At 36.6% G+C, this 18,265-nt stretch overlaps 1 long non-coding RNA gene across 4 annotated transcripts in view; it reads right to left on the bottom strand.

Moving 5' to 3' along the window:
* The window catches only part of LOC121498876, a 129,064-nt gene that overhangs the window by 24,773 nt on the left and 86,026 nt on the right, over positions 1-18,265 (bottom strand). For 2 of the 4 annotated variants that reach the window (XR_005989937.1, XR_005989935.1), the window contains exon 3: positions 10,072-10,126. The exons of the other annotated variants lie outside the window; for them this stretch is intronic. This is a non-coding gene — a long non-coding RNA (uncharacterized LOC121498876). The remainder of the gene's footprint in view (positions 1-10,071; positions 10,127-18,265) is intronic. 4 annotated transcript variants of the gene reach the window in all.

Here is an 18,265-nt window from a genome sequence, read left to right as displayed (position 1 = left end):
ATGCCTTCTGCCAGTAACCAGATTCATAAGACATCCTTCTAGGCTTAATTACAGATAATTTGAACTCTTTAGCCTTTCATTAGGCCAAATCTATGGTCTCTTTACCCTGAGCCATTTTTGATACCTTTAAAGGAATCAGAGTCTGAACAGTCTGATGACAACAATTTTGATTTGGTCTTTGCTCTCAAGTTTGAGTCTTAATAATAGTAGGAGTAAGGGTTTTAATTAGGTGTACTTTTCCTTTTTTTTTTTTTAATTAATTTATTTATTTATGATAGTCACAGAGAGAGAGAGAGGCAGAGACACAGGCAGAGGGAGAAGCAGGCTCCATGCACCAGGAGCCCGACGTGGGATTCGATCCCGGGTCTCCAGGATCACGCCCTGGGCCAAAGGCAGGCGCCAAACCGCTGCGCCACCCAGGGATCCCTACTTTTCCTTAATAGAATGAAAATGGTAGCTCTTCATATTATGAAGGATGACAAAAATATTTTGTAGGCACTTTATAATATTAATTTTGTATTACTGTGTATGCTTTCTAATGTTTATAATGAGCTTCTAAAAGAGAATAGATCATATAAACTGCTTTTCTTCCATTTATCCACTTGAAAATTTCTTTGAAATTATCCTGAAAATGGCCTACATGTTACTATGGTATTTTCATATTCAGAATTTGCTCAACTCCTGATATACTTTCAATTCACTAAAAATAATTTAAATTATTCCATGTAAGAAAATTCACACACAATAGAAAATAGCTTTCCATGCCCTTGAGTTGGTCTTTGCACTGAGCTTTTGTCTTAATTTGCAAATAGCTAACTGGCTGGAAATGAGAAACAGTTGCATTTTTCAACTCTGTCTCTGGATTTCTATATTCTCCTTTTCTTTTCTCCTTTTTCTCCTTTCTCCATACTTATTTGAAAAAAAGGCCAACTATTTTCTCAGTTCATCTCTCTCTTATAATGCTAAATAAGCACTCTGGAGCTGCCAACATTCTGTTTCAAAAAGTCTTTGCCAAAGTCACAAGTTTATAGATATATTTTTCTGCCTTTCAAGTTCTCTCGGGTGACAGTTTTACCAAAATGTCCCCTATTGTTTAGTATAGGTTGTCATTTTTTCCAGAGTCCTTTAACCTTAGGGCTCCCATAGTAGGCATTGTGCAAATACTACAGACTTTAGTTTTTTGTTGTTACAGTAGTGCCTTGCTTCTAGGTAGCAATTTCTTTATTAATCAATACTATTCAGCTACAGAAAAGAACCAAATCTTGCCATCTGCAATCACATGGATGGATTTAGAGGATATAATGCTAAGTGAAGGAAGTCAGAGAAAGACAGATACCATATGATTTCACTTATAGGTAGCACTTAAGAAAAATAAGACAAAGGAACAAAGAAAAAAGAGAAAAATAAGAACAATAAAAAATCAGACTCAAATATAGAGAACTGGTGGTTGCCAAGGGGGGAGGTAAATGAGTGAAGGGGATTAAGAGTGCACTTACAGTGATGAGCACTAAATAGAATTGTTGCATTATCATATTGGATACCTGAAACTAATATAAGTGTATGTTAATTATACTTGAAAAAAATTATAGTAAAATATAGCTTTGCAAAATAGTCCAGGATACAGAATTTAAAATATTCACCTTTGTTTAAGATATTCTTTTCACTTCCCTTAAACACCCATATTGCCTATTTCTGTAAGGACTAGTCATGAGAAAAGAAGTTATAGTCACTAAAAACAAAAATACAGAAAGAATCATTGGAAGAGATGAGATGTTGATGCAATACTGATGCACTGAATGTGATCTTTTTATCACCAAAAAAGTTGCACACATGATGACATATTTGCACCTCAACTCCACCACTGATCATCGCACTGTCCTCTTAGGTGAAAGTACTAAAAAGGCAAAGTATGCCTTTGTTTTCTTACATTCACCCAGGATCTCATTGTTTTTGCTACAAAATTACCTCTTTTTCTCCATCCTAGTATTAATACCTACCATTTATTGGTTGCTTCACCAGGCTATAGACACTGTGCTAGTCAATGTGTGTACATTATATAACAACAGCATATAAACACATTTTTCTCACTTATCGGTGAGGCAATGAAGACACCTCAAACATTAAATAACTTTCACAAGCCCATAAAGCTAGTAAAGTGGTAGAGACAAGATTCAAATCAGGTCTTTCTGATTGTAAGAAAATGCATAGTTCTGACCACTCCACAGCACTGCCACCTGTCCTGGATGTGTCTCTTGCATACTGTATGGCCTTGGCTAGACAGAAGCAAGTATATAAATTAATCCTAAGGCAAAAATGATTATAATCTCTCATCCTTCCCTCAATACCCTTTATCTTTCCATTTTGAAAAATGAACTTGCTCATTCAAATGAGTCTCTAATTGGACTGGTTTCATGGAAGGTGACAAAAGGAAATGAAACATTTTAGAGGAACTGAGGAGGTCTTTGGAAAGAGGAGCAGGAGTCATTCAGGTGCCATTTGAGTCATTCCACAGAGTTGGTAGTGTAATCTCCTCTGGCTGATGCTTTCTAATATCGCACACCCACACAAGTGAACCTTGCTCACCTCCTCTCTCAAGAATGGTCAACAAAATTTAAAGCTCTAACTAAAAAAAAACATTGAAGAAAATCAGTGCGCTGTATTAACAGCATACATGAACTTAAAGTCTCTGATACCAAGGTAAGCTTTCCACTTGGCTTCATTCATTTATTTACTAAGCAATATCAACTTATTTGGTTTTTACCTCTTATATGAACTATTTTTCCACATACTTACTGACCTTCATTAAATTACAGAATTAATCTCTTTCCTATTCCCAAAGAATTTACTATCTTTCTCTATATGTCAGATCTTACATATTACATTTTACTTTATTTTTTACATGTTAAGGTTTTTTTCACTCTAACAATCCCCTAGGGTTACACTGACTTATAGATTTTTAACGAGAGCATTTAACCATGTTTGGCACTGGCCAGCTGCTGAATAAACTTACAATTTCTATATCTGTGTTTCCTATTTGAAAAATGCCAGCCACAGGTGCAATTATAGCCTAACCTGTGTGTGTGAAACTGATTCCTCTAGTTCATTTCTTTCTCTGTTTTCTTTGCTCACTTCCCCCTTTTTTTCTTACAATTTGTGCTTTCCTTTTTTGCCTTTTTTTTTTTCTCTGAGTCTATCTGCCTTTCATCACTGTCTCTGATTAGCTCCATTCTCCAACAGGCACCTGCTTGTATCAGGGAAGATGCCACTAGCATCAGGTTCAAATTCTCCAAGCTTAGTAATCTGAGCAGAAAGAGAACTTGTTTACTTTAGCATGAAAAATGTTACCATCCTGTCTTGATATATCTTCTCTTACTTTTTTTTTAAAGATTTTATTTATTTATTCATGAGAGACGGCGGCGGGTGGGGTGGGGGCAGGCTCCATGCAGGGAGTCTGACATCCCGGGACTCCAGAATCATGCCCTGGGCTGAAGACAGGCACTTAACCGCTGAAACACCCAGGGATCCCCATCTTCTCTTACTTTTTGCTGGTGATATTCTAACATGAGGGTAAGTCAGGAGGATATACCTCAAATATCCAGAACCTGATCCATTACCTTTTATGGTAGATTACTTATGTTTTTATTGAGATGATGCTATGTAATAAACCACACCAAAAATCTCAGCTCCAGTCTTGGAAGAATCTTTCTGGTTGTCCCAAATTTGGTGCCAGCAGCTCTCAGGCTGCATGCTTCATTAATGTATACTGCATGTGTCCTAGTCCCTCAACCTTTGATTTAAAGTCTTAGGCTTCATCCTAGTTGCACCAAATTAGGTCATGGTACTCTCTCTCTGAACCAGTCATGGACCAGTTAATACTAATTAGTTTAGGCCTGAGCCACTTGTGGTACTCATTGAGCTACTTCTCTAAAGCACATCAGCTGCTTAGGACGGTGATGGGTGGTTACCTGAAACACAAGCTGGGTGCTAGAATCAGAAGAAGGTGATAAAAGGCTGCCAGAATCAGCAAATGCCCAATACAGAATATGATGCTTATGTTTTAGATTTCTTATTTAAGCTCAGGTTTTGGTTTAGCCTACTCTGGTTTTAGGAAGAGGGATTGGGCAACAGTCATGATGTGAACTGGCTATTAGTAGATGCCGCCTCCAAGACTGAACTGAGAAAATTTGCAGAATAAAGAAGGAAAGATGAAGAAGAGGTACCTTGTAAGGGTGATATTTTTCTTCCACCACCTGATCTAGTGATAAAGAGCAGCTACTGAAGTTTAAACTTTTTATATCCCTGGAAAGAATATAAGACATTCCGAATTAGAAACATCTGCTGGTACATTAGTCATTGTTCCAGTTCTAGGGGGAAAAATAGTAAAATGTTGGTCTTGACAATGGAGAGTTACCCAGAAAAATTTTTTGATAAAAAAAATTAAAAAATATATGTAAAAAATGGACAATGACACATGTTAAATAATACAGGAATTCTGAAAAAAAATCTGGTACATCTGAAATTTCTGGTGCATAACAAATACTTAAGGATCAAACAATTTTAGTGATGCTGACAAGATTATTGCTGCTTCCAGGTCATACGGATAGAGTGTCTTGGACTAAGTGTTTATTCAAAGGACTGTTATGATACATCAGTGAAGGATTTCCTAATAGAATTCACTGTGGTTGGGCACCTGAATGGCTCAGTTGAAGTGTCTGTCTTCAGCTCAGGTCATGATCCCAGGGTCCTGGGATACAGCCCTGCATCAGGCTTGGTGCTCAGCAGGGAATCAGCTTCTCCTCCCTCTTGCCCTCCCCCCACCTGTATGCTTGCTCCCGTGCTCTTGCTCTCTCCCTTTCTCTCAAATAAAATCTGGAAAAAAAATTCACTGTGTTTATAAATTTTTTAAATTTATTCATTCATGATAGAGACAGAGACACAGGAGGAGGGAGAAGCAGGCTCCATGCCAGGAGCCCAACGTGGGACTCAATCCCGGGACTCCAGGATCACGCCCTGGGCCAAGGGCAGGCGCCAAACCGCTGAGCCACCCAGGGATCCCCTCCACTGTGTTTATAAAGCTCCTATCTTAAGCTTTTAAAATATTTGTCCGCGAGGTGGTTTTGAACTGTCCTGAAGATTTCAGGTGCTCTTCATAACTCTACTTGAATTCCTCTAAGGATGGCCCACAATTGTCTGCTTGTTTATGTTCTAGAGATGAAATGAAATAATGTATGAGATGTGAACGAAATAGTCCTGAGTACACGGAAAGTGCTCAGTAAACTGCAGGACCCAGTTATCCTTCTTATTACTGCTCTTCTTTTGCCCCATATAATTTGAATCACTTTTCCGTAAGACCAAATTCTGTGTGCAAGTTGCTGCTCTAAGGATTTGGTGGCAGGAAAGTCCACCAACACCTTTGTCTGATCTCAAAGGATAAATAAAGGGGGCAGCTGGTTTCTAACATCTTTGCTTTGACAGCCCTCAGAGCCACCAGAGCCTCACATGCAGTTGGGGCTATTGGTAGCTTCTGGAGAAAGAGTGCTTGAACATCCTCAGAACGCCAATGTTTTTTCAGGGAATAGTATCCATGTGTCTCAAAGTGAAAATTAAATCCAAACCTCCTTCATCATCAAACACTTGCTGTTCCTCTTTGAAAACTTGGTGAATCTGGTGCTCATGAAAACATGGGTTAGTGAAGATCAGTGTGAAAGGCTAAATAACACATGCTTTCTTTCTCCTCTTTGGTTCTTCACTTTAATGGTCCTAATACTTCTCCAAAAGAAGAAAAGCAAGCAATGAAACAAAAAAGATATAGAAATGATGCTACAAAGAATCACCCCTTAGTTAATGATAGAAGAAATGCTAGTTTAATGCAATACAGCTGGTACTGATAATTAACTAGTGATCAGTAAATGATCATTAAGAGGTTTGCAATGACTATATTTTTATGTTATGATTTGAGTAAGGATTTTATGATATGTTTTAAGTGCATTATTTATGAAGAGCAGAGGCTATGCCACAAAATAATTAGTTGTCTTCATTTTAAGGTTTTTATTTTAAAATACCTATAGAGGATTTTTTAAAGATTATGCTCTAAATACAAAATGAAACTAGAGAGTAGTAATGGATATTTACAGAAATGTAAATTAAAATGAGATATGGGGATCCCTGGGTGGCGCAGCGGTTTGGCGCCTGCCTTTGGCCCAGGGCGCGATCCTGGAGACCCGGGATCGAATCCCACATCGGGCTCCCGGTGCATGGAGCCTGCTTCTCCCTCTGCCTATGTCTCTGCCTCTCTCTCTCTCTCTCTCTGTGACTATCATAAATAAATAAATAAAAATTTAAAAAAATAAAAATAAAATGAGATATGATTTTTTAATATTTCGGGCTAGACCAGGTGAAATAGCAAAGGATGTGGAGATAAATATATTTTGGAGAGAGAGCCATCAAGATCTGTAGTTTAATTGGATCTGCCATGGGAAAGAAAGAAGAGTGAGTGATAAGATGTTTTTACTTTAAGCACCTGGAGGGATGACAAATAAGGAAAGCCATGAACCAAGCAGGGATAAGGTAGGAGTACAGAGGAGTTCCTTTGGGGACATGGTAAGTTTGAAGTTTGACTCTATTATCATAAGCAGTTTATTTTCCTACAGACTTATTTTGATTAAATCTCTTGATTTCCAGGGTATAATATTCCTCAACTCAAACCCAAGGAAGAGAGGTTGGTCTAAATAACTCGGCTTTTCACAAGTTCTGATAGTGCAACAAATTTTTGAGATTATCGACTGAAAAATAAAAGTGTAAACATAAACATAATGTGCATAATGATCAATTATTGGTTTCATTTTGTATTGAGCATTGTGCAAACTGCTTTACAAATGTTAACTTTTCTCCTATTTTCAGATAAGAAAAATTGAGGATTTAAAAGGGCCTAGCAACATAGTTAACAGAGCTAGTAAGACCAGTTTGACTCGAAAGGCCTTGCTTAAAGGCATTAAAATATATCTTATGTGTTTGCTTTTTTTAAAAAAAAAAGATAATATTGATCTTTATTGATAATATTGATATATTCTAAACACTTCTAATTTTTCTTTATCTTTTATAAGCATATTTTTCAGTTTCATACTAAATAGAAGCAAATATTCAAATTAATCAATCATAAACAATATTTAGCATGATTTATTATGCCAGGTTCCAATTTAAGAACTGATATGGCCTTGGAGCAATCATACTGCATTGTTATCAGAATTGAGTAGTCATAAAAATAAATGCTTACAATACTGTTGAGTAAGTTGAAAAATATGTCAATGTTAAACACTAATTTAATTTTTGAAAATCTGGAATTAGGCCAGCAACATTTTTTTAGAAGTTGAAAGTGTGTATCATTCCGAAAGATGAGCTTAACAAATTACAAATTTGTGTTTACAAATAGAATTTTCAAGATGATATACCTAGTGAGCAGGTACTGGATATAAATATTACAATATTAAGCAGGTACATTTCTCCAGAAAGAAACTTCTTAGTGATGAGGAGCAATTGCCCAAATGAAGGAAAGGAGATTAATCACTTACTGATTAGCCTTGAAAAAAATACAATCACTGGATTTTCCATAGGAAAAAAAAATCAGGCTCCTCTGGGCTGCACACAAAATAAGACCAGAAAAGGAATCTTGTGGTGCCAAAAGCAAATCTGGATTAATCATTAGTGGCTGGTCCTTTGACAAGTGTGGTTTCCTGCCTGGGATGTCATACTTCTGTATTGAGTTTTGACTGCCAGCATGGCCAGAGACCATCATCCGTACATCATAGCATCCTAAGAGATGTCCCATGATGTCTCATTTTTCCAGCATCTTCTTCCGAGAAAATTATGTTAAAAGGAGCATCGCTAGTGGCACTGAAGGTAAAATGAAGTAACAAAAGGGGAGATTGGTGCTTATGGGGAAGGAAAGTCTCATTGTCTTGCCCTGGTGATAGCGGATGCTATAAACTGACTCTGCAAATAGAATCTTTACTATAGAAAGTCTTTAGGTTTTAAAACGCAAGCAATAAGAGTTGCCTTTTTTCCTGTTACCCCAGAGTATCTCTAATAGCCAGTAGCCAATCCACAGAAACATGGAACATTACCTCAAAGAGAGAATACAGAAGAGCTAGGATAGTTAACAATATTCAAGGTGACCAGGTGAAGGAGCAGAGGCCGACAGGCTGGACTTGTAGTTTTACCTTTGATTCATACACTGTCTCTGTGCTTATGCAGCAGAATCAGCATGACCAACCAGGCATCTCAGCTCCTTGAGTGTTTCCATCCTTGTTATCACCTCTTTCCTGAATAAAGACTTAATCGAAATCAACTATTGCATTCTGTCCTTGGTAGCCCTTCCCATTCTGACTGGATTGGCTCAGCCAGATGACATTCAGGTGAGCCAAGAAAGGATGCCTGTCCCCTCCCCCTCTCCCTCACACTCCCAACTTGTTGGGATGGGGTGATGTTATCCTGTTATATATTTTGAAAGATTATTTGTTGAAAAGTAACAAATGATTATATTTTCAACTCATTCCTATGTATCCATAATCAGAGAATTAGAGAAATCTCTAAATTAGACCATTTATTCTCTGGTTCCAATTAGTATTAATCAAGAAACCTTTCTTACCTTTTAGGTTTGTGTGCCTGACTCACACAAGACCTGGTATGATTATGTGCATTTCATGATTTTTTTTCAGATGAAATCACACTCTCCCCTCCTCCCTGAATTAGTAACATTTGAAGTTAACCATATTCTTTCTTTTCTGTAATCAGTGGAGCAGCTTCCTCCCTCCCTCCATCTTCTATTGGTATTAGCTAGTCTCCTGGTCAGCTATTAACAGGCATTCTGATGCCTTTATTAGCTACCAGCTGTCTTAAAACTTCACTTTTTCCCTTCCTCTTCCTCTTTTTCTTCTGAAAACTAAATGCCTTTGCAGAAATGCTTTTTCCCTAATGGTTAATTTATTCAAGAAACTTAACATGGATTAAGATCCTGGCAAATGTAGGCTTTTAAAAAACAAACAGTAGGCTGTATTTAAAACCAGATTTAAGATGAAATAGTGAGGAAAATGAAGAATCTCTTAGGAGCAAAAGCTTTAGAAATTCGTAATAACCGTAATCAGTCTTAACCCATAGGTAACAAGGCCCTTTTTTTAAACTAACATTGTTTTCTTTTGGTGTCTCATTGAATGTTAATGTGCTATACCTTTACTTTATTCATTAAAAGAAAAAAAAGCCTGCTCAATTTAATGCATAGAATGCTGATTTCCTTTTGGATAGCTTAGACTCTGGTTCATTTCCTTATTTCCAGTCTTTATAATTTTATACCTAGATAAATGATATTTTTCTATTCTTAATTTTAAAACAGGTCATGAGAAAAAAGTTATGCCAATGCTACTAATCTTTAGATTGCCAGCGCCAGGAAAGCAACATTCATAATATTGTCCTCACTGGCTTTCCTTTTGGAATTGTGGTGCCAGGGAAAATGATTTATTGCCAGCCTGGACTGAGACTTGGGCTTTGTAGAAAAGATTTATTGGCATCAACTTTGCATAAGGCCATAATCAGTCCTGAAAAGACATTTGTCACTATAAACCCTTATTTTCAGGTGCCTGACACTTTCCATAAAACTATACTTCAAGTGGAAAAGTCATTTGGGTTTTCAGATCCTTTATTCCAGTATTTCTTGACCATTTAAAAAGTCTTTCATTTCTTGAGCTTTCTGGATACACTAGCATAGTGTTCCTGGGACCTATCCCTAGGTTTCCGCAAGGCAGGCAGGGGGCTGGGGAGGTGGGAACCATAAGTGTATATTTTAAACAAGTGCCTGAGGAGCTTCTGCCGCAAGTAGAAAACTGAGAAACATTCTCAGGACAGCAGATATGGAGTCCTGTGCATAGCTCTGGCTGTGTTTGTGTAATCCTGACTAGCTGATGTGGCCTCTCTGTCTCATTTGTTTCCTTGTGTATTCCTTATATATGCTTTAATTGGGCAAGTATACTGTCTTTTTATAAATCGTGAAGTTTAAAGAAAATAAAGTAAGGAAGTACTTACCTTACAGGAAGTACACATAGGAAGCAGATGATGCACCTTTGTTCTATTCTTTTTTCTAAAATCCATAATGACAAGCACAAACACACAAACAAAATTACTTATGTCTGTGTATACATGCATAGACAGTACTCAGTCGGGGGTAGAAAAACTCTTGGGAGGGTGAACTGATCTCTTGATCAGAATGAACAACTTAAAATTCACTTGTAGGAAGCAGCAATACAGTTCAGATTAGGAGACATAATCCAAGAGCCAAAGTTTACCGCAAGGTGGATAACCAAAGAGGTCCTGTCTTGAAACACCAGTCTCAAGGATGCCTAAGAAGCTGAAAATATTCCTCAAGTACCAATGACAGGCCCTCAGATTTAAAGAGAGTTTAAAGTGCTTAATGCACTTAAGATAGCCTGAAATAGCCAACTATTTACCATATTCGTTAACTCACCAAGAAACTGTGCACAAATTAATTGGTCCATGTTTACTCTTATCTGTGGCACAAATCAGAGGGGTTCAAAAGTCAACCTGAAAGCACTTTTGCATTTCAATTGATTCCAAATGTAAAGTCATGATAGCATTTGCTTTTTATAGAATAATTTATAGTGATTGTCCTTTATAATGTGAATCTGTCAGGTCTGAGGTCACTTACATGTTTAAGTTCTGAATTTTATATGATTCTTGCATTCTACTTCCTCCTCTTAGAAAAACCTCCCTTGAGTCAGTTTTGGAGAAAATACAGTAAATCATGAAATCAGCCAAAAGATAGAAACCTCCAAGCAGTAGTACATTTTGTCATGTAGCTGTTATTTCCAGAATTATCCATTTTGGTGTTAGTTCAAAACATACTGGTTAAATTGTTTATTTTATTTTTAAAGATTTTATTCATTTATTCATGAGAGACACGGGGAGGGAGAGCAGGGACACAGGCAGAGGGAGAAGCAGGCTCCGTGTAGGGAGCCTGATGTGGGACTCTCAATCCTGGGACTCCAGGATCACGCCCAGGGCCAAAGGCAGGTGTCAAACTGCTGAGCCACCCAGGGATCCCCCTTAATTGTTTATTTTAAAAAGAAAAATGTATTCAAAGAAGGGTTTTGCCTTAGTCACTGTTTTACTAATAAGCAAAGAATATTTTGTGAAGTGTTACAAGGAAAAATAAAAATCTGGTACATTTGTGCTCTTAATATCCAAGTCTTAGTTAACCTAATGGATTTGTTATTGGAACAGATACAAATACATTTATTAATTCAAAATAAAATTTTACATTGACATAGATATCTCAGTCCTCAACAAATACATCATTTATATGTTTTAATACCAGTCTAACATTTGTTCTGATTATTTTACATGGATTATAGATAATTAGAAAATAAATATTCAAATACTAGAAATGAAAACCTCATGGGGTATTTTAAATGCTTGTTGATTATAAAAAACATAAAACATGAGCCTGTCTCTTCAAACGATCAATTATCAATTAAAACAACCAATATTAATTGGACTATCTTAGATATACCAAGACAATTGAAATGCATGGAGCTCTAGGGAAACCACATTGCTCAGCCCCACCTATCGTGCAGTGGGGATGGTGCCCACTGGAATTAAGCAGGGCACACCCAGTCTGCGGGATTGGATGTAACAGCCCTTCGTGCCTCCTGTCCTCAACTAGCTTACAATCCATCTGAGCAGGGGGAGGAACCAGGTAAAATTGGAGATAAGATTAATACACATGAAACAAGAGTAGCAAGAAAAAAAAATATAACAATAAAATAAAAAGGGAGAAAAAAGTAAAATGAAGATGGTGTATGCCAAAGACATGGGAATGTGTCTTGTTTCTTTTTCCCTCATTAGGTGATAACAGATTCTAAAATAACTTGGGTAGCTGAGCATGTAGTTGAAGATATGCTCTGTGTAACAGAGCTGCCTGTGAGCTCTGAGAAGCCTGGAGATTAATGACCACATGGAGGCCCTGGTACAAATTTTTAAAATGATCCAAGAAGAGAATATAGACTTTGTCATTTGATGAGATTGGGTTTTAGCCATCAGGGAAATTTCAGCTTCAACGTGAAATTTCTGACTTGATAGGTTACATTTTATTTGTGTATTTTAATCACATTGTGAATTCATAATTCCAGGGTGAAAACACCTATCTTACATATAAAATGTCCGAAGAATGCTGGGTGGGGGGTGGGAATGGGTTTAGGGAAGAAATTGTGTGTGTGATGTTATAGGTAAGGAATGGGATCACAAAGACCAATTCCATGAAAAACATTTCTTGTAAACTCATGACAGAATGCTGTTACATATAAATTTGAGCATGCAATTGCAGAGTAGTATGGACAGTTGAATGCTATAGGTGTTTTATTCATCTTTCAGGCCTTGGCTTAGGAATCACTTACTCTAGAAGGCCTCCCTGATCTCCAAAGTTAGGTAACATGTCTCTCCTGTGGCTTTGCAGCATGTGCTCAACTATCAATGCACTCATAACTTGTTTGCAATTGCCTGTTTATTGTTCTGTCTCACATAACAAAACGGCAATAACAATGTTTAATATTCATTAAACATTATGCTTACTAAATGAACTTTCTTAAAGCTTTAAGTAATTATGTGCTTTAATAATAAGAACCAGGATGCCTGGGTGGTTTAGTTGGTTAAGCAGATGTTTGTCCTTCTTCCTTTGCCCCCCCCCCCCACCACTTGTGCTCTCTCTCACTCTCTCCAATAAATTAATACAATTTTTAATAATAAATAATAATATGAAGAAGAACCATCTAGTGAGGTAGGTATTGCTATTAGGTTACTTTACAAATGAGGAAATAGAGCTGTAAAAAGGTTAAGAAACTGCCCAAGGGCAAAGAGCTAGAACATTGCAGAGTAAGAATTCAAATACAAATAATCTGACTACAAAACAGGGAAAGTGTATTTTACACCTGCCGCTGGCAAAATGTTGGGCACTTAGCATCCAAATTTTCACTGAACGAATAACTGAATGATGTCAAAGAGGGAGACAGATGAAGATTGGGAGCTATACAAGAAAGCTGGTTAGGGAGAGTGTGGGATTTGAGCTAAGCCTTGAAAAATGGGCAAGATTTGGATGAGTTTACAAAAAAGTGGAGAGCATTATGCCTGGAGAACTTGAGCCAATAATGAGAACATGTACACAGAGTGTTTGGGGACAGTCAGGAGGCTGTAGACATGGAGACTGGGTAGGAAGGTTGAGTCACATTGTAGAATATCTTAGAAACACAGGCAAAGTAACAGAAGAAAGCCACTAACATACCATGTATATGAGAGTGACATGACAAGAGCAGTTTTTAAGTGAAAGCATTATGTAAAAACAGAACAAAACCACCATCTAGGCATATTTTAAAATATTCTTTATATTCTTTAAAGAATGCCTATTTTACTAGTAAACTAATTTCAAGGAGTGTAGTTTTCACCTTATTTTTACTTAGTCAACTGAGTATCTGCTCTTTTGTTATATAAACACTGTAAAGGATGCAGTAATTTCATAAATGGTTAAATATAGTTTCTTTTAGATATATTACTCTTCAATTTTGAAGTAGGTTTTATTTTCTTTCAAAATAATAGGAGGCTCTCATCTCACTTAAATATAACCTATTTTAGTGACTGTAATTTTATCTAATATATCCTTTGTCAAATTTATTAATCTCCTAGCTGGCATTCAAAATAGTCACCATTTAAGATGATTAGGTCAGTCCAAAAATTAGTTGCCTAGCTTATCAATTTCTTAGTAAATGTCTTATGCTATTGCCAAAAAACTGTAAGGTTCTGCCCTTGGCTTTTATTTGGTATATGGCTCTACAGCTTGGAGAAGGCAAGCTCATCAAATTTATAGATGACACAAAGTTGAAAAGAAAACAATTTATCTGATGTCACAATCTAGAAAAGTTGGAGCAAGGGTCAAATCTAACAGGATGGAGCCATTCGGTTAGATCATGTTTCAAGATTCTATGAAAATAACTGCACCAGCAAAAGACCAAGAAAATGATGTTTAGCTGCAATATGTGGGCTAAGTACCCCTGTTTGTCCACCCTAGCAAGTTTACAGTCCATGGTGACTACATTGAAACTCAACAGAGAATACTATCATACCTGATTTGTGCTACCCTGGAAGGGTGCATGCAGTCCCATTCTACATTGACAATAGGTTTTAAGTAAACATACACACATCACACATACATGTTTTTAAATCCATCACTCTCTCAACTTGGAAAATACTATTAATTAGAAACAAAGGAGTCGAACTGCTTTGTCAGCTTTGCAAAATATCAAATCCATCACTTTTATTGGTCAAACACATACCTGTGACAATGGTGGTTCTGCCTTATAGTGGCCAAAGAACTTTATGAGCCTGGTGTCATGTACTATTGGATTCCTTCTTCAAATGGTTTTATGGATTCTGGTAGAGTAGCTCTATACCCACACAATGTCTTTTAACAAGGCACAAATTCACCAGAATTATAGATAATCCTTCTCTTAATACTTCTTGGCTTATATATCATCTCTCTCTCTCTCTCTCTCTCTCTCTCTCTTTGGCCAGATCTAATAAATATAAGAAAGATAGAGCTACTAAATTTTATTTCCAAAAATTATCAGTTACCAAAATAAAAGAATTTGTTTTCAATTCATATTGTCCATTTACTTTCTTGAGGTTCCTAAACTATTAGACCAAATTTTTCTTCTAAGTTGTCATATGATTGGTAAACCCAATTTTAGTTCTAATTTACCATATGAGTCCTTAAAAGATACTAATTTTGTCAAATTCAAATTATCTCAAAAACTCTAGTGTGCAAACCTTCCAAATTAAACAATCTCTCCCTCTCCTCTCTGTTACACATATACATACTCACACAGGTATAGAGAAATTTTTTGTGTGTTTTTATGGATCTCTAGACATTAATAAAACTCATATACACAAGGGCTTCTGGTTCAACAACATATATATCAAAAAAGAAAATATATATCAAGAACTATATCTAAAAACTACTGAATTTAACCATCCTTTCATTCTTTAATCTGTTCATTCATCCAACAAATCTTTATTTGTTTTTTTTTTTTCTTTCTTTATTTGAATATAATGGAGTGATTAAAAGTTCAAGCTGTAGAGCCAGATTCCCTGGGTGTAAGTCCTAAGCATTCCAGTTATAGCTTGTGGGACCTTGGTTGGGACTGTCACAGTTTCCACATTGCTAAATTGGGGATAATAATAAAACCTGTCTTATGGATTATTTTAAGGACATGTAAAATGCTGAGAGCAGCACGTGACACATGTAAATGCTGTATTTGTCTTGTTATTATTATGGTCTCTACGCTTGATCAATTTAAATCTTTTTCTAAGGACAGGTACTAATTCTTTTGACAAATATATTCACCCTTAAAGATCTTCTAAAATGAGTTTTAGCTCTAAAATTATGGAGAATACACCTTACAGTAGGTGATTCCTTGTTCCTAAGAAAAACCTTGGTGAAACCGGTGAACAGATTATTAAAAATGTCTATTCATTGAAAGAATCCTCTCCAGAAAAACCACGTTCTGCAGCTTAGTGTCATGACACAGATAACATTTATATCAGAGGCTGAGCTAAAACACTTGTCTTGGCAAAAGTAGAAAAAAAAAAAAAGCAGAATAAAGAATTACAGGAAAAAATAGGTACTGGTGTTCTCATGAAAGTTTAATTCTGTTGACCTTGACAGTGTTGCCTCAAAATGGGGTGAGAAAGGAAGATGTGTGGTGACCTAGCACACAGATGAAGGGGTGCCTCCCACCTCGTACAAGATCTGTTATGTGTCTGTAGAAGAAGGTAAAGATGCAATTATCCTATTTTCTTTGGGGTTCTTGTTCTCTTTTGTTCATTTTTTTCTAATCTTCATAGTTATATCTGCATTTCCCCCAATCTCAACACTCATTTCATTAAAATGATGACCAGAGTCACAATCTATTCTTTGATTTTTCTTTCGGAGGCTCTTCTCTCTTCTTATTTCTTATCAATTTTATACTAGCAGCATTTTGAGACAAAATAGAAGTTAGAAAGGGAAGGGTTCTGCAATGCCCTGAGTGTCAACTAGCTGAATGGATTGGTGCACGGATGAGGGATGGGGAGAGAGTCCTGGGGAGAGTATCTGGATCTGAGAAGTATAAATCCTACAGAACTGCAACTTATTGGTAGTATATTTCTCTCTGTGTCTTTGAAAATCTAAAAATCCCATTTAAGATGCCTTTTTGATTCCAAACCTAGTGATCTCTAGCCCTACAACTTTATAGATGATACTTTGAAATTATCTGGATAGGCATTCTGATAGTTCTAGGGATAATGATATGCTCATAAAGTTAAGTGTGGCTGAATTTATATGTAGTGCCACTGCTTAGACTTCTCCAAATTTTGTTACTTCTTGAAGTCGGATCTCAGTTCAGCTCTCTTCCACAAATCTTAGCGGATTATGGACAGATTGAATCCCATTATGGCGTTGGACTCAATTGCTGCTGGATCTAATCAAGGTTTCTCCCAGGGATCATTCCACAATGACAAGAGAAGCCAACGTTCCTCTGAGCAAAATTACTTTTATTGCACTTCTAAAATCATTGATTTTCATGAAAAGAGGAAGATTGGAAGTAACTTAGATAATTTCTAGCACTTTAACAAGATGTACTGACTAGTTTAAAGTTGTATGGTGACATTTTATTTCCTGTTTTAGGGAGGATAGACTCTTTCAGTTATTTTTATAAGCTACTTAAAGTCTGGTCAAGTTTCCTCTTTCCACTACACCAAGACCTTTGAAAAATTAAGAGATACATTTTTAGGTGTTGGTCATTCTCCAGTGTAAACCTAAATGTTACTGGAGGAACAAAGAAAAACCATCATTGTGAAGACCCATGTACTGGTGTAGGTATGGCTGCTCCATCTAATTCACTTCTTTTTCTGTCTGAGCTTTGATCCCTTTGCAGAAACCTAGAAGTATTAATAATCCTTCCTATACATGGAGAACCCTTGAGGTAATAGGGCAAAATGAAATTAAAATTAAATGGGAGTATCAAATTGGTTTTAAGATAACAGCATGGTGGAATAAACCGGTGAAGTAAGAAGTCAGTTTAGCGCTCAGAATGCATTTTAGAAGTTGCACACATTTCCTGAAGGAGCAGTTAACCTTTCTTTTGGTATTATTTTGCCTTTCCTTTTAGACATTAGGTACTCAGAATTGGATCCCTGAATCATACATGACTCGCTTCTTAGATATTTAGTTATTTATGGGGTTATTTTTAATAATGGAAGGAGCAGACATGAATCCACAAGTCACAAGTGCTTGACAAAAACAAGGGGCATACATTTGATTCTAGCTTTCTTTACAGCCAAAGAAGAGAACGGAATAGAATCAGTGACATGATTTGCAACTTTTATGAAATAATGAAACAAGAAGCCTGGTCCTCATTGTGGCACTATAAGGAATTTTCTGTTGCTCGCCTCACAATGAGGGCATTATAACATGCAAAAAAAATGTATTCAGCAGCATCATTAACAGTACATTTCATGGAGTTTTATCCACTTTGGTTCTGTTTGTTGCACTGAATGAAGTTAGGTTACACTAGCCCTTGCCTGAATATAAATAAATATATGTGAATTGCAAACCTTATGTAGCTCACCCTGTAGCACAAAAAAACATTTGGAACTTCCATCTCTTAAATTTTTTGAGTGAAAGATATATGAAACTTTTGGTGGCATTTAAATGAGCACAGCACCTGTCTGGCCCCACACTTTCCCAATTTATAAGCAAAGTCTTCATTACCCATATGTCCCAAGAAACCCAACGCACTCAGAGGAAGACTCCAATTTGGATGACCTTGCTTCTATTCTTCTTAATTTATTATTAAAATGCTGTTGCTTAATTTGTTGAAAAACTTTTAGAGGACCTATTATGTGCTAGGCACTGTATCTTCACTGAAGATATAGTAGTGAACAAAAAGTAGACACAGTTGTCCTGCTTTGATGGTTTGAGAGGGGGAAAGCAGTTGCAGGAGGCAAACTGAGCTTTGGAGGCAATATGGGAACAGGTAGTATAGAGCTTTATAGGAGGTATGAGAGACTCTGGATTCAACTCTTAGCAAGATGTACAGTTATTGGAAGGTTCTGAGCAGAATGACATGATCTTGTTAAAAGAGAATCATTCTGGGGCAAGGACAGAAACTAGAAG

The sequence above is a fragment of the Vulpes lagopus genome, chromosome 9 (genome assembly GCF_018345385.1).
Source record: "Vulpes lagopus strain Blue_001 chromosome 9, ASM1834538v1, whole genome shotgun sequence".
NCBI lineage: Eukaryota > Metazoa > Chordata > Mammalia > Carnivora > Canidae > Vulpes > Vulpes lagopus.
The sequence above is the reverse complement of the archived record's forward strand: the minus strand, read 5'-3'. Positions and strand labels throughout refer to the sequence as shown.